The sequence below is a fragment of the Dromiciops gliroides genome, chromosome 4 (genome assembly GCF_019393635.1).
Source record: "Dromiciops gliroides isolate mDroGli1 chromosome 4, mDroGli1.pri, whole genome shotgun sequence".
NCBI classification, from domain to species: domain Eukaryota; kingdom Metazoa; phylum Chordata; class Mammalia; order Microbiotheria; family Microbiotheriidae; genus Dromiciops; species Dromiciops gliroides.
The window spans coordinates 129,440,766-129,454,709 of record NC_057864.1 but is presented as its reverse complement, the minus strand read 5'-3'; the positions used below and the strand labels follow the sequence as shown (position 1 = coordinate 129,454,709).

The window sequence follows — 13,944 nt, the reverse complement described above, 5'->3', positions numbered from 1 at the left end:
TAAGGGTGGTCCATACTAAAATGAACTGTATGTGCTGAGGTCAGAGTCCAGAGGACAGACCCTCTGAGGGAAAAGGCTTCCCAGTAGGTGTGGGCTTTTTTTGTTTTTTGTTTTTGCTTTTTGGTGAGGCAATTGGGGTTAAGTGACTTGCCCAGGGTCACACAGCTAGTAAGTCTCAAGTGTCTGAGGTCAAATTTGAACTCAGGTCCTCCTGAATTCAGGGGCCAGTGCTCTATCCACTGCGCCACCTAGCTGCCCCCAGTGGGTATGGTTTTAATCTCTATTGTCTCTACTGAGTTAATCTGATTTCCATTTCTTTTCTTTTTTTTTTCATTACTAAAAAGTTTATTGTAAAAATGATTTAATGAAGGGAGAACATTTAATCCAACACTTATTCAACCAGGGAGCATTTAAACAGGCAGGACACTGCTTTCCGAAAACTTACAATCTAATCGGGAGGTGGAGGAAGGGAGACCTGGGACGAGAGAAGATTGAGTCTAATCAGGAGGTCTTAGAGGTCAGGGCCATCTGGAGTTCCTTGGGGGAGAAGACACCACGCTCTGTGATGATGCCACCAGTGATGAGCTCGTGAGGGGTGACGTCAAAGGCTAGGTTCCAAACTCCAATTCCTGGGGCAACAATCCTGGTTCCACAGAGGCTGGTCAGCTCCTGGCCTAGCTGCTCCTCAATGACAATCTCCTGCCCTGTCTTCAAGCTGAGATCACAAGAGGAAACAGGGATAGCCATGTAGAAAGGGATCCCGTGGCACTTGGCAACAATGGCCAGCTGGTAAGTCATCACTTTGTTGGCGGTGTCACCATTAGCAACTACCTGGTCTGCCCCCACAATGACAGCTCCCACCTCCTTACGGGCCATGGCAGCAGCTACCATGCTGGAGGTGATGAGGGTGGCAGGATTCTTCTCATACACCAGCTCATAGGCCGTCAGCTGGGCACCCTGGTTGTAAGGCCTGGTCCCCAGGGCTGTTCCATAGCCTGCAGTGGCTAATGAGCTTGTGTTGCAATGGGTCAACAGAGTCACCTGGCCACCCTCTGGTGTCACAAACTCCACAAGGTGCCGGGCCCCGTGGTCCCCAATGTTCTGGTTGTCCTTGATGTCTTTCTCCAGCATGTGCTCAGCCCAGCACATCAACCTCTCTCGGACAGCACCCTCGGTGGCCCCTTCTTGTCCAGCCTCCTGCGTGGCTACCTCAGATGTCTCTGATGCAGCCTGAGCCATGTTGACCACAGTCGGCCTAGCTGTCACCAGGTAGTTTAGTGAGTCCTGGGTGAAGGTCACCAGGGCCTCAAGCCCCAGGCCCCTTGCACCAATGTGTATCTCCACAGTCAAGTTTAGGCAGCCCACTATGGGATGGCCTGAGCACCCCCCAGGCCTGGCGCACAAAGGTCACAGCCTCATAATGTCTTTGTTGGGGCAACAGCAGCTGGTCCAGGACATACAGGGAGCCCTACTGATACCAGATCACATCCTGACTCATGGCAGGCAAGGGAAGAGGTCCAGGAACCAAACCCAGGATCCAGGCAGCCCAGGGGGAGTCTAAGAAGTAAAGTCGATCTATACCTGATTTCCATTTCTAAGAACCCTGGACTGGGGGGTAGCTAGGTGGCGCAGTGGACAAAGCACTGGCCCTGGATTCAGGAGGACTTGAGTTCAAATTTGACCTCAGACACTTGACACTTACTAGCTGTGTGACCCTGGGCAAGTCACTTAACCCCCATTGCCCTGAAAAAAAAAAAAAAAAGAACCCTGGACTGGTTCTGAGAAACCAACCAGAGTTTCTGAGTGGGGGTGGGGGACATCTCTAGATCCCCCCAAAACCCCATTACTAATAATTATTTTCTCACAATAATGAATGAGATAATATAGGGATGGCACATTTTTTAAATAATAAACATTTTTATTTAAAATTTTGAGTTCCAAATTCTATCCCTCTTTCCCTCTCTCCCCTTACCCCTCCTAAGGCTATAAACAATTAGATATAGGTTATATATGTGCAATTATGTAAAACATTACCATATCAGTAATTTTGTATAAAAAGACTCAAATAAAAGAAAAAAAGATTGAAAAATAGCATGCTTTGGTCTGTGTGTTAGATCAATATCAGTTCTTTCTTTGGAGGTAGATAGTATGCTTTGTCTAGTCCTGTGAAATGTCCTGGATCATTCTATTGCTGAGAACAGTTAAGTCATTCACAGTTCTTCACCAAACAATATTGCTTTCACTGTTCACCACATTCTCCTGGTTTTGCTCACTTCCCTATACATTGGTTCATCTTTCCAGGCTTTTCTAATATTATCCTGCTTGTCATTTCTTATAGCACAATAATAGTCCATTACTATCATATACCACAGCTTGTTTAGCCATTCCCCAATTGATGGGCATCCCTTTGATTTCCACAAAAAGAGCTGCTAGAAATATTTTTGTGCAAATAGGTCTTTTTCTCTTTTGGGGGGATTCTTTGGGATATAAACTTAGCAGTGGTATTGCTGGATCAAAGGGTATGCACAGTTTTATAGCCCTTTGGGCATAATTCCAAATTGCTCTTCAGAATGGGGAAAGCACTTTTGGAAATGTTAAAACACTAACCAGGGGCAGCTAGGTAGCACAGTGGATAAAGGGCTGGCCCTGGATTCAGGAGTACCTGAGTTCAAATCCAGCCTCAGACACTTGACACTTACTAGCTTTGTGACCCTGGGCAAGTCACCTAACCCCCATTGCCCCATAAAAAAACAACAACAACAACAACAAAAACACTAACCAAAGCAGACTGAAATAAGAAGAACCAGGAAAACAATATCCACAATGACTAAGATGCTGTAAATAGGAAAAACAATAAACCCAGTGCCGTGGATAGAGTATTGGACCTGGAGTCAGGAAGGCTTAAGTTCAAATCTGAGCTCAGACACTTATAGTTATGTGACCCTGTGTAAGTCCATTTGCCTCAGTTTCTTCATCTGTAAAATGGCGGGAATAATAGCACCTACTTGCCAGAGTTGTTGTGAGGATCAAATTAAATATTTATAAAGTGCTTAGCACAGTGCCTGGCACATGATAGGTGCTATATAGATATCAGCTGTTATTATTATTAGTTATAGTGACCAAACTTGACCCCAGAGAAGAGTTGAGAAAATATACCTCACTCATTTCATTGCTGAGGCAAGGGATTATGGGTGTGGAATACTGCACATACTATATTGCTAAATTGGGCCGAATGTGGTTTTGTTTTTTCTTCTTTTTCTCTTTTAATCTTTGTTCCAAGGAAAGACTTGTTAGTTAGAAGATGGGGGAAGATATTCATGAAAGAATGCATGACATTGGAGGCAGCTAGGTGGCACAGTGGACAAAGCACCAGCCCTGGTTTCAGGAAGACCTGAGTTCAAATCCAGCCTCAGACACTTGACACTAGCTGTGTGACCTTGGGAAAGTCACCTAACCCTTATTACCCCACCCCAAAAAATGCATGACATAAAAATAAAGGACATCAGTATAAGAAAAAAGAAAAAAAATTAAAGCACTACATTAGCATCAATTATTATCACTATGATTATTTTATTTTTGTGTGGCATACATTCACATTAGCTTTTCACCATATGACATAATTGACATTTACTATTTGATAAAAACTCCCACATTTCCAGATAGACAAGTATCTATCTGTCCCTCCCAGTTGTTGGCCAAGCTTACCTCAGGCTGGTCTGGTGATTTAGGTTTGGAACTGGAACAAAATAACAACAACAACAACAACAAACATTTATATAGCACCTACTATGTGCCAGGCACTGTGTTAGGTGCTTTACAATTATTATCCCATTTGTTCCTCATAGTCCTTGGAGGAAGATGCTATTAATTATACCCATTTTATAGGTGAAGAAACTGAGGCAAACAGAAGTTAAGTGACTTCTCAGGGTCACACAACTATTAAGTGTCTGAGGTCAGATTTAAACACAGGTCTTCCTCACTCTACACACTGTACTCTATCCATGACACCACCTAGCTACCCTATATGAGACACTTGTAGAACAAAAGGAGGTTATCAAAAGGAAATTATTTAACCATAGCATGGAAAGAATATCCATCATGGATATAGCATTGATTCACTTGGGTGCAGCTACCTTCCTTCTGTATTTACCATGGTAGGTTGATGTCAAGAGAGGATAGAATTGGGGCAGCTAGGTGGTGAAGTGGATAAAGCACTAGCCCTGGATTCAAGAGAACCTGAGTTCAAATCCAGTCTCAGACACTTGACACTAGCTGTGTGACCCTGGGTAAGTCACTTAACCCTCATTGTTCCACCAAAATAATAATAATAATAATAATAATAATAATAATAGAAGAGGATTGTGTACCAGGTCTGGAGTCAAGAAGACTCATCTTCATGAATTCAAATCTGGCATTAGCTGTGTGACCCTGAACAAGTCACTTAACATGGTTTACCTCAGTTTCCCCATCTGTAAAATGAGCTGGAGAAGGAAATGGCAAACCCCTCCAGTATCTTTGCCAGGAAAACCCCAAATGTGGTCACAAAGAGTTGGACATAGCAACAAAAAAAATTTTATGAACTGACATACTGAGCTAAAAACTGGGTGCCTTCATCCTTAATACTTATATTACCTACCTCACAAGGCTGTGATGAAGAAAAAATTTGTTAACTAAGGTGTTTTGTAAATGTGATTTTTTTTACTGTTATTATCTTGAGGTTCAGAATACCATTTTTTACTGTAAGTCTTCCCCAACCCTTCTTAATTCTAGTGCCTTCCCTTTGTTAATTATTTCCTATTTATCTTGTATATAGCTTGTTTTGTATATATTTGATTGCATGTTGTCACCCCCATTAGATTATAAGCTCCTTGAGGGCAGGAACTGTCTCTTCTTTTTTGAAGCCCCAGGACTTAGTACAATGCTTGGCACATAGTAGGTGCTTAATGAATGTTAACTGATTGATTCTTTTCGGGGGGCAATGAAGGTTAAGTGACTTGTTCAGGGTCACACAGCTAGTAAGTGTCAAGTGTCTGAGCAGGATTTGAACTCAGGTCCTCCTGAATCCAGGGCTGGTGCTTTGGTGCTTTATCTACTGCGCCACCTAGCTGCCCCCCCCCATTCTTAACAAGGATGGCAATGGATAGAAGGTTGGCCTGCCAATCCCAAAAACCTGGATTCAAGTGTTGTCTCTGGAAAGTGGGACCATGGGAATATTCAGACTAGGAGTTGCTGATCTGTATTGGTGAAGGGACTTTCCATATCAGGAACTCTCTAAAGAAAATGCCGATCTGAACTCATTTGGATTTTGAGTCAGAAGGAGTGGGTTCAAATCCCAGATCTGTCATTTACTTTCTATGTAACCTGGAGCAAGTCACTTAAACTCTCTGAGGTCAACTTTCCTCATCTATGTAATGAAGGGATTGGACTAGATGACCCGCCTAGCTCTAGCTTTATATGTAGGTATTGATATCGATTTATATATCACATGTATGTCTATGTCATATATTGGAATGCGCTTGAGTCATTTGAGGGTTGGTTATAACTGAAGAAAGAGTGAGTCCTGTCTCTTCAATTAAACAGTAACAGCAGGGAGGTTGGGATCCATTCCCCTCCATGCCACCACAAGAAAAGAAAAATAAACTGTTAAGTCCTCATTTGACCCACTGTTGTCAAATTCTAGGTTTGAAAATTCCACTTTGCCCCTTTTGATTTGGAAGAGGAACAGGGAAGAAGCCTTGAGAGCTTCCTCCTTCCTCCTCCAAATTTAGAGGGTTTTTTCTGTTTTTTCCCTGAAGACCAACCAGCAGCCAGTCTGCATATTAATCAAGAAGTTCTTAATTCAGCCAGGAAGCAGCTGACGGAATAATAATTAGGGTAATCATAAATGGAAGAACATGTTCATTTACATAGCACTACAATACCATTTTGCCATACAACGTGCCATGCATCTTCTCAGACTGGTGGGGCACTGAGATGATGCTGATTGCTATTCTTGGGGAAAATCAAACCCAAAGAAATTAGGTGACTTGTCTGAAGCTACACAGCGAGTCAATGGGAGATCAGTCTCTGGATTTACATCTGACTTGGCTTATAGTTAGTTGACAGGACAAAGTAATGCAAACTGTTTTCACAGTCCTTTAAAAAAAATAAACATTTTTATTTAAAGTTTTGAGTTTCAAATTTTATCCCTCCTTCCCTCCAGTCCCTGAGTCAGTAAGCAATCACATATAGGTTATATATGTACAATTATGTAAAACATTATGTTTTCACAGTCTTCAAGAAGAAGGAAAAAGCATTTATCAAGCACCTACTATATATCAGGTTGTGGGCTAAGAGCTTCACAAATACTGTCTCATTTGATCCTCACAAAAGCACTAGGAGGTAGGTAGTATTGTTGTTTTCATTGTTGTTATTCCCATTTTATAGATGAGATTAAGCTGAGAGAGGTTAAGCAACCTGCCCAGGGACATACATCTAGGAAATGTTTGAGTTTGAAATTGAAGTCAGGTCTTCCTGAGACTAGACCCAGCACTCTATCCCCCAAGTCACCTAGCTGCTTCTGGACAAAGGAGAAGGTTCGATTGACCCTGTCTTTAGAACTGTGTTGGTAGCCTCTAACAGTGGTTCTCCTATTACATAGCATTTGCCCTAGAGATATAGCAGGATAGAAAATTGTCCATTCTCTTATGAGACAATGTATGTAAAACATTTTGGAGACCTTAAAAGCCCTACATAAATATAAGTTATTATTATTATTATTTCTTTCTTGTCTCAGCACTTCTAAGCTGAGTGGATTATAAATAACTACCAGACTGAGCATGGGATGTTCAGTGGGGAAAGAAGGAAGAAATTAACATTTATTAAGCACCTACTATGTGCCAGGAACAAAGCTAAGCATTTTTACAAATATTATCTCATTTGATAATGAGTGCCCCCATCATTCTAGCTGAACCTGGGATCAGGATCATGACTATTAACCACCTTATTGGTAAACTCACCAATGTCAGCTCCAATATTTGTACACATGTGTTTGTGAGTTGTGTGGGAGAAAGTGCCCAGTAGAAAAGATAGAAAAGTAATCTAGTATATGTCCTTATTTCTTATTTAGCTATCTGTATCCTCTCTCCCCAATTAGAATATAAAGTTAATGACTGGATTTTTTTTCTTTTTTGGAGGGGGAAAATATTAAATCCTTATAGCTCATTGTGGCCAAAGTCCAGTTAAGATGGTAGCTTGTAACACTTTTTTGTGGTGGCAAAGAATTGGAAATTGAAGGAATGCCCATCAACTGGGGAATGGTTAAACAAGTTGTAGTATATCATTGTGATAGAATACTATTGTGCAGAAATGATGAGCAGGATACCTTCAGAAAAACCTGGGAAGACTTACATCAACTGATGCAGAGTGAAGTGAGCAGAATGAAGAAAACATTGTGTATAGTAACAGCAATATTGTACAATAGTCAACTGTGAATAACAGCTGTTTTGAGCAATACAAAGATCTGAGACAATTCCAAAGGACTGATGGTGAAAAATGCTATCCACTGATGGAATCTGAATGCAGATCAAAGCATATTACTTTTTACTTTATTCTGTGTGTGTGTGTGTGTGTGTGTGTGTTTTGGTCTGTGTTTTCCTTCACAACATGACTAATATGGAAATGTGTTTTACATGACTGCACATGTATAACCTATATCAAATTGCTTGCCTTCTCAATAAGGGGAGAGATGAGAGAGGGAAAAAATTTAAAACTCAAAAAAAATTTTAATTAATGTTAAAAATTATTTTTACATGTAATAGGAAAAAGTAAAAAAAAAAATTTTAAAGATAGTGGTTTGTGGCCTAAGTTCCCTTCTCTAGCATGAGTCTAAAAGGTAGAACTGACTCTTTCTGGATTGACTGTGACTCTTAGGGGCCACATATGGAAAGGCAGAAGGTGGTGGTACATAGAACATTGGATTTGGTGTTCAGAGGCCCTGAGTTTACATTCCAGATCTGCCACTTACTTCCTGAGTGAACTAGGGCAAGCCCTCAACCTCTGTGGGATTCAGTTATCAGTTCTAAATCTTTACTGTACTGCCTTGGCTGACAGAGGAAGGTCAACTCTTTAGAAACCAGTTGCACCAACCCCAAAAATACAGAATTAAAGAAAGCCAGAGGCCATCTGGCCCAAATCAGAATCTCCCCTACAATAAAACTGACAAGTAGTCATCCAGGTTCTATTTGATAGGAATCCACTACCCACTGAAGCCACCCATGTCCACTTTTGGACTAACCTCCTAAGATTTTTCCTTACATAGAGCCCAAACTTTCCTCTCTGTTGCCAAGCAGAATGATTTCTAGTTTTCTTATTTTCGAAAAGATTCTAGGATCTGCTCTCTCTCTCTTTCAACCCCTGCTCTATCTATAGTGTATTAAGACCAAAAATCTTGAGCTGGAAGGGACTTCAGAGGCCATCTAGTCCAATCCAATTATTTTGCAGATGAGGAAACTGAGGCCTTTGAAGGTTAAGTGACTTGCCCAAGGTCACACAGACAGTAAGCATCAGAAGCAGGTTTTGAACTAAGGTCCTCAGACTCCAAAGCCAGGGCTTTGCTTTTCTGACTTTGAGCAGCTCCTTACATTTCCCTGGGTCTGTTTCCTCACAGTTTCTCTATCTATAAAATAAGGGATTTGGACTAGATAATTTCTAAAATGGCTCTTAGTTCTAATCTATGATCCAAATAAGGCAGGTGGATCTGAGATCCGGTGGGAGGCTGCTAATGGATACTGCAATCTCTGTGTGTTTTTACCACCATCTAGTGGACAACCAGGAAACTGCAGGAGCCCCTAAAACTAGTCCTAACCTTAAAACTAATCATCATTTTAAAGATGTAGCTTCTTTGTGTAAACAGGTGTTTAGTTCCAAAAGAGATCCTTTGGCATTCGGGCCTGGAGGTAAGGGAGAAACAGGTAGTATGGTGGAAAGAGTGACAGTGAACCAGAGATGCTGACCCAAGAAGACAAATTTGACCTCAATTTGCATCAAATAAGATTTGGTGTATATTTGAAATATAGGGGCAGCTAGATGGCGCAGTGGATAGAGCACTGGCCCTGGATTCAGGAGTACCTGAGTTCAAATCCGGCCTCAGACACTTAACACTTACTAGCTGTGTGACCCTGGGCAAGTCACTTAACCCCAATTGCCCCGCAAAAAAAAAAAAAAGAAAGAAAGAAAGAAAGAAAGGGGAAAAAAAAGAAATATACTCTGATAGAGCTCTTAACTCTACAGCTGTTAGTGTAATGCTTACTCTTTTGCCCATGGAGAGCTAGGTTGTGCAGTAGGTAGAGCTCTGGACCTGGAGTCAGGAAGACCTGAGTTCAAATGTGACCTCAGACACTAGTTGTGTTGACTCTGGACAAGTCACTCTGTTTGCCTCTGTTTTCTCATCTGTAAGATGGGGATGATAATAGCACCTACCTGCCAGGGTTGTTGTAAGGATCAAACGAGATAATATTTGTAAAGTGATCAGTACAGTACCTGGTACATAGCAGGAACCCTATCAATGTTAGCTGTTATTAGTCCAGCAGTCTCCAAAGTGGAGACTGTCCCCTTGGCAGGGAATGCCTTGATCTCAGGGCAGCTGTGGCTTGATTCTAAGGGGTGTGAGTTATTAACAAGTCTGAGGGTTGTGGAAGGTGAATTATTGGAATCCTACCCCCAGCCCCCAATGTGGTCTCCTACACAAGTACACCAAGACCCTTCATCCTTTCTAGCTAAACAGGAGCCCTCTCAAATCCCTTCCACCACAGGCATCCCATGGTTATACTGAGTACTGAACCCTGTAGTGGGAACAATACGTTAATGACTCTTCCTCATTTGGGTTAGGCTAGTCATTCCTTAACAGGTATTAAAACTGTCCTCCAAGTTTAATTGATTTGGGGACCAAGCCATGACTTCTGAGTCATCCGAGAGCAAAAAGCTAGGTGGAGCTCCAGCTGGGCCCAGATGATTTGAATGACTGACCAACATTGACACTTTAGAGGCAGAGGAACTATGCTTAGCTGAATCATGTCCTCCCCTTTCCCTAAAAAAATCTCATTTTGTTAAATGGTAAATATTCCACACGTATTTAATTCTAATCTAGAACCTTAACTGAACCCAGATATTACTTACAGCAGCGTCTCAAGACAGTTATAAGCTAACCCCAACCCAGCAGCTGTTCGGGCAAAACTCCTTCCCCACCACACAGAGTACTTAGCACAGCATCCAGCACATAGTAGTTACATTAATAGATGTTTAATGACTAACACAGACACACAATTTCCCCAAACTTTGCCCAAGATTCTGGCTACCACACACACCCTCACAAGGTGGGCTTCTTACTTTAGGACAGAGGCCAAGAAGACACTGTTGAGGGTACCACCATCTTTCCAGTCAGCCAGATTGTCATCCTTAGTGTTGTGGGGAAAATAGGGTAGGGGGTTTGGGGTAAGGGTTCTTAGGAATTCCTCTTTAAAGAATTACACCCTCTTGCACACAAAACCAATAGAATAAGATAATAGTTTATTTAGGGGCTGGGGAAGGGAAACCAAGAGAGAAATCCTTGGACTTCTCATGGGGAGAAGGCATGGCACAGAGCGTGGCTCTGAGATACCAGTCTCGAGCAGGAGATAGGCAGATACTTTTATAGAGGTCCGATGGTGGTCCGATGAGGTGATTGTCCGACTGTGGAAAGTTCCCCTATTGAGGGAGGACCATCCCCACTGGTGGTGGCTGGGGGAATTGGGTGAGGGGTGGCTGCGGATCTCTCAAGCCATCTCTTTCTCCTCCTCCCACCACAAAGGCAGCAGCCACACCTAATCTTATCTCCCCAGGGTTGAGGGAGACTGGAATGAAGGGTGGTGGTCCCAGAGCTAGCTCAGTCCTGATCAGGTTCCACTTATCTCTTTAGGTGTGTCTGTGCTTTGGTTTAGTTTCTCAAGGTTCTTTGATGTACCCCAGAGAACTTCTGGGGTGGCCTGGGACCATAACATTAGTGTTATGATTCTGAAAAAATACCTGGAACCTGCATAGACAACGTGTTTCTAAATAAATGCGGGGGGGGGGGGGGGGGGAGTTTCCCTTGAGTAACCAGTACCTCAGGTGTTATATGCTAATGAAACCAAGCTTGAAAGAATAGTTAACACATTGGACTTCAGTATGCAAAGATATAAAGTATGCAAAAAGATTTCCACCAAACAGTTCTATAAACAACAGACCCAATCCGATAAGATGAAATGTACCAATTATGAAGGTGTCAAGTACTGAAATAAATCAAACTCAAGAGGGGAGATAACAGGGTTACCAGCCTACCACCCTGGGGGATGTCCCACCAGCAGGCTTGCAGGGAAAGGTTCTTGTACTTTTAGGAGAAAAGGGGAAGAGTGTTACATTAGGCAGGGAGACCTGGTCATGTGGTGCCAGCCGCCTTCAACAATCCGAGCAAGGAGCACTTCATTCTGGCTGTTTTGCCCTTCGTGCCACGAATCCCAACAGAAGGGGGCAAGGACATTAGGAGCAAATATCTTGAGAGTACAAATGCAAGGACATTACTAAAGTTCTGGCATTACTAGGATGATTTAAGGGACCTGGCAGGTAATATTATACCTGGTATTCACAATTTTCTGTCATTATATTAATGATTCTTCTGTCAAAAGTAAAGCCTGGGGAGCAGCTAGGTGGCGCAGTGGATAAAGCACCGGCCCTGGATTCAGGAGGACCTGAGTTCAAATTTGGCCTCAGACACTTGGCACTTACTAGCTGTGTGACCCTGGGCAAGTCACTTAACCCCCATTGCCCCATAAAAAAATAAAATAAATTTTAAAAAAGTAAAAGTAAAAGTAAAGCCTATCACGTGGGTTTAAACAAGCCACTTAAAAAGTAAAAGATGATGAAAACTCGCTAGGCAGTAGCTCAGCTGAAAAATATCTGCTAGTCATCCTGATATATACCTTACCAGTGGACCCAGATGGCTCTGGAGGAGAGGGTGAGGTTGGTAACCTTGCATAGTCCTCCCTCACGTAAAAGTCCAATTCAGTGCAAGTCTTGACATCACCCAGACGTCATGGTCCTCTTCAAAAACAAAGGACAAACAACAACAACAAAAACAATTTGCTAGTATGTGTTGTAAACCAAGGCAAATGCTCTCTTGAGGGAATTTAGATCTTTTTCCCCATAGGGAAAGACCAGAGAACACTAAGGCCAGCTCTTAAGATTTAAATCCCCTTTTTCCTAAAAGGGAAAGAAATCAGAAAAAGACCATGCCTGTAAAATTAGAGAAAGATTTTATTAAGCTAGGAAGAAAAGAAAAATGTAACTTGCTGAATGAGTGCTATCCAGCCTATGCTGACTAAGACACCAGGTAATAGATTGTGTGGGTTTATATACATTTTAGACAAAGGCAGATAAGGAATTTTGGAGGGAAAGATGGACTTAGACAGGAATGAGTCAGTGGGTCCCATTCCCAAGGGGAGGGGGAGTGAGGAATTCCAGGGGTCAAGGATATGGTCCTTGATACACAAATCAGAAGGCATCCTTAGTTATAAGCAGTTCGAAGATCAAGGCTTAATTAGGAGATGTCTTGATAAGAAAATCTCTCGAAAAACAGGACAATTCTGAGAGCCCCATAACCAAAGTTAGGGGAGTCACTGAAGATAAGTTTGTTTCCAAAAAAAGATCATAAACAGGATATTTTCCTGGTCTTATAACCTGCAGTCGGGTAAGTCATTGAAAATAGGGGTGTCTCTTGAAGGTCCATAAACCGCTGACACCAAATGGCTCCAGGATCTGCTTCAAAGCTGATATGAGCTTTATTTCTGCATGTGCAGCTAGGTTTAGTCTCAGTCACTGCAAAGGATTGTCAAGCAATGATGTTCCTGAGTAAATACAGCCAGTCCACATACTGCTCTTTTTGGTTACCTAGGTAATTAGGGAGCTCAAGCAAGTCCAGGTAGTTAGTGTATTCATTTACAAATGCACATATACAATGTATAGCCTTTTAAAGTTTGCAAAATACTTTACAAATATTATCTCATTGTATTTTCATAACAATAAGTCTTAGTGGATGGCAAATCCATTAGGAGTTAATAATGTGATATGCCAATCAAAGGAGTTACTGTGATCATTGATTATGTTAAAAAGAATTGGGGGGGGCAGCTAGATGGCGCAGTGGTTAAAGCACCAGCCCTGAATTCAGGAGTACCTGAGTTCAAATCCGGTCTCAGACACTTGACACTTACTAGCTGTGTGACCCTGGGCAAGTCACTTAACCCCATTTGCCTCATTTAAAAAAAAAAAAAAAGAATTGGTGACTGGGACTAGGGGGAATCCCTGCTATACTCTGTCCCAATCAGAATTCACTGAAGGGATTGTGTTCAGTTCTGGACATCTCACTTCAGGAGGGATGTTGATTAAGTGAAGAACTTCTAGAGCATAGCAAGAATAATATCTGACCTTTATATAGCCCTTTAAGGCTTCCAAAGCATTTTGCATATATGGTTATGCCTTCCACGCTGTGACTTTGCCCATTGCAGTTTGGATAAAGCATAAGTCGGCATAAGAAATTAAATGGGGCAGCTAGGTGGTACAGTGGATAAAGCACCAGCCCTGGAGTCAGGAGGACCTGAGTTCAAATTTGGCCTCAGACATTTGACACTTACAAGCTGTGTGACCCTGTGCAAGTCACTTAACCCTCATTGCCCCACAAAAACAACAAAACAACAAAAGAAAGAAAGAGAAATTAAATGGGAATTTTTTGGGAGGTGTCAGCAGACGACACAGAAAAAATTCAGAAACTTAGAAATGCATAAAATAGAGGTATAGTATTATATAACAGCAACACATTTTATCTTTTAATACCATAATAATTCAGACTTCTTCTCTGGTACAAGAGGAGGGCCAGACTTTTGGGGGGATTTTCCATAT

At 41.9% G+C, this 13,944-nt stretch overlaps 1 pseudogene; it reads right to left on the bottom strand.

The window, feature by feature from the left end:
* Nucleotides 1–501: 501 nt before the first annotated feature.
* On the bottom strand, nucleotides 502–1,498 carry LOC122752828 (annotated as a pseudogene).
* Between the last annotated feature and the right edge of the window lie 12,446 nt (nucleotides 1,499–13,944).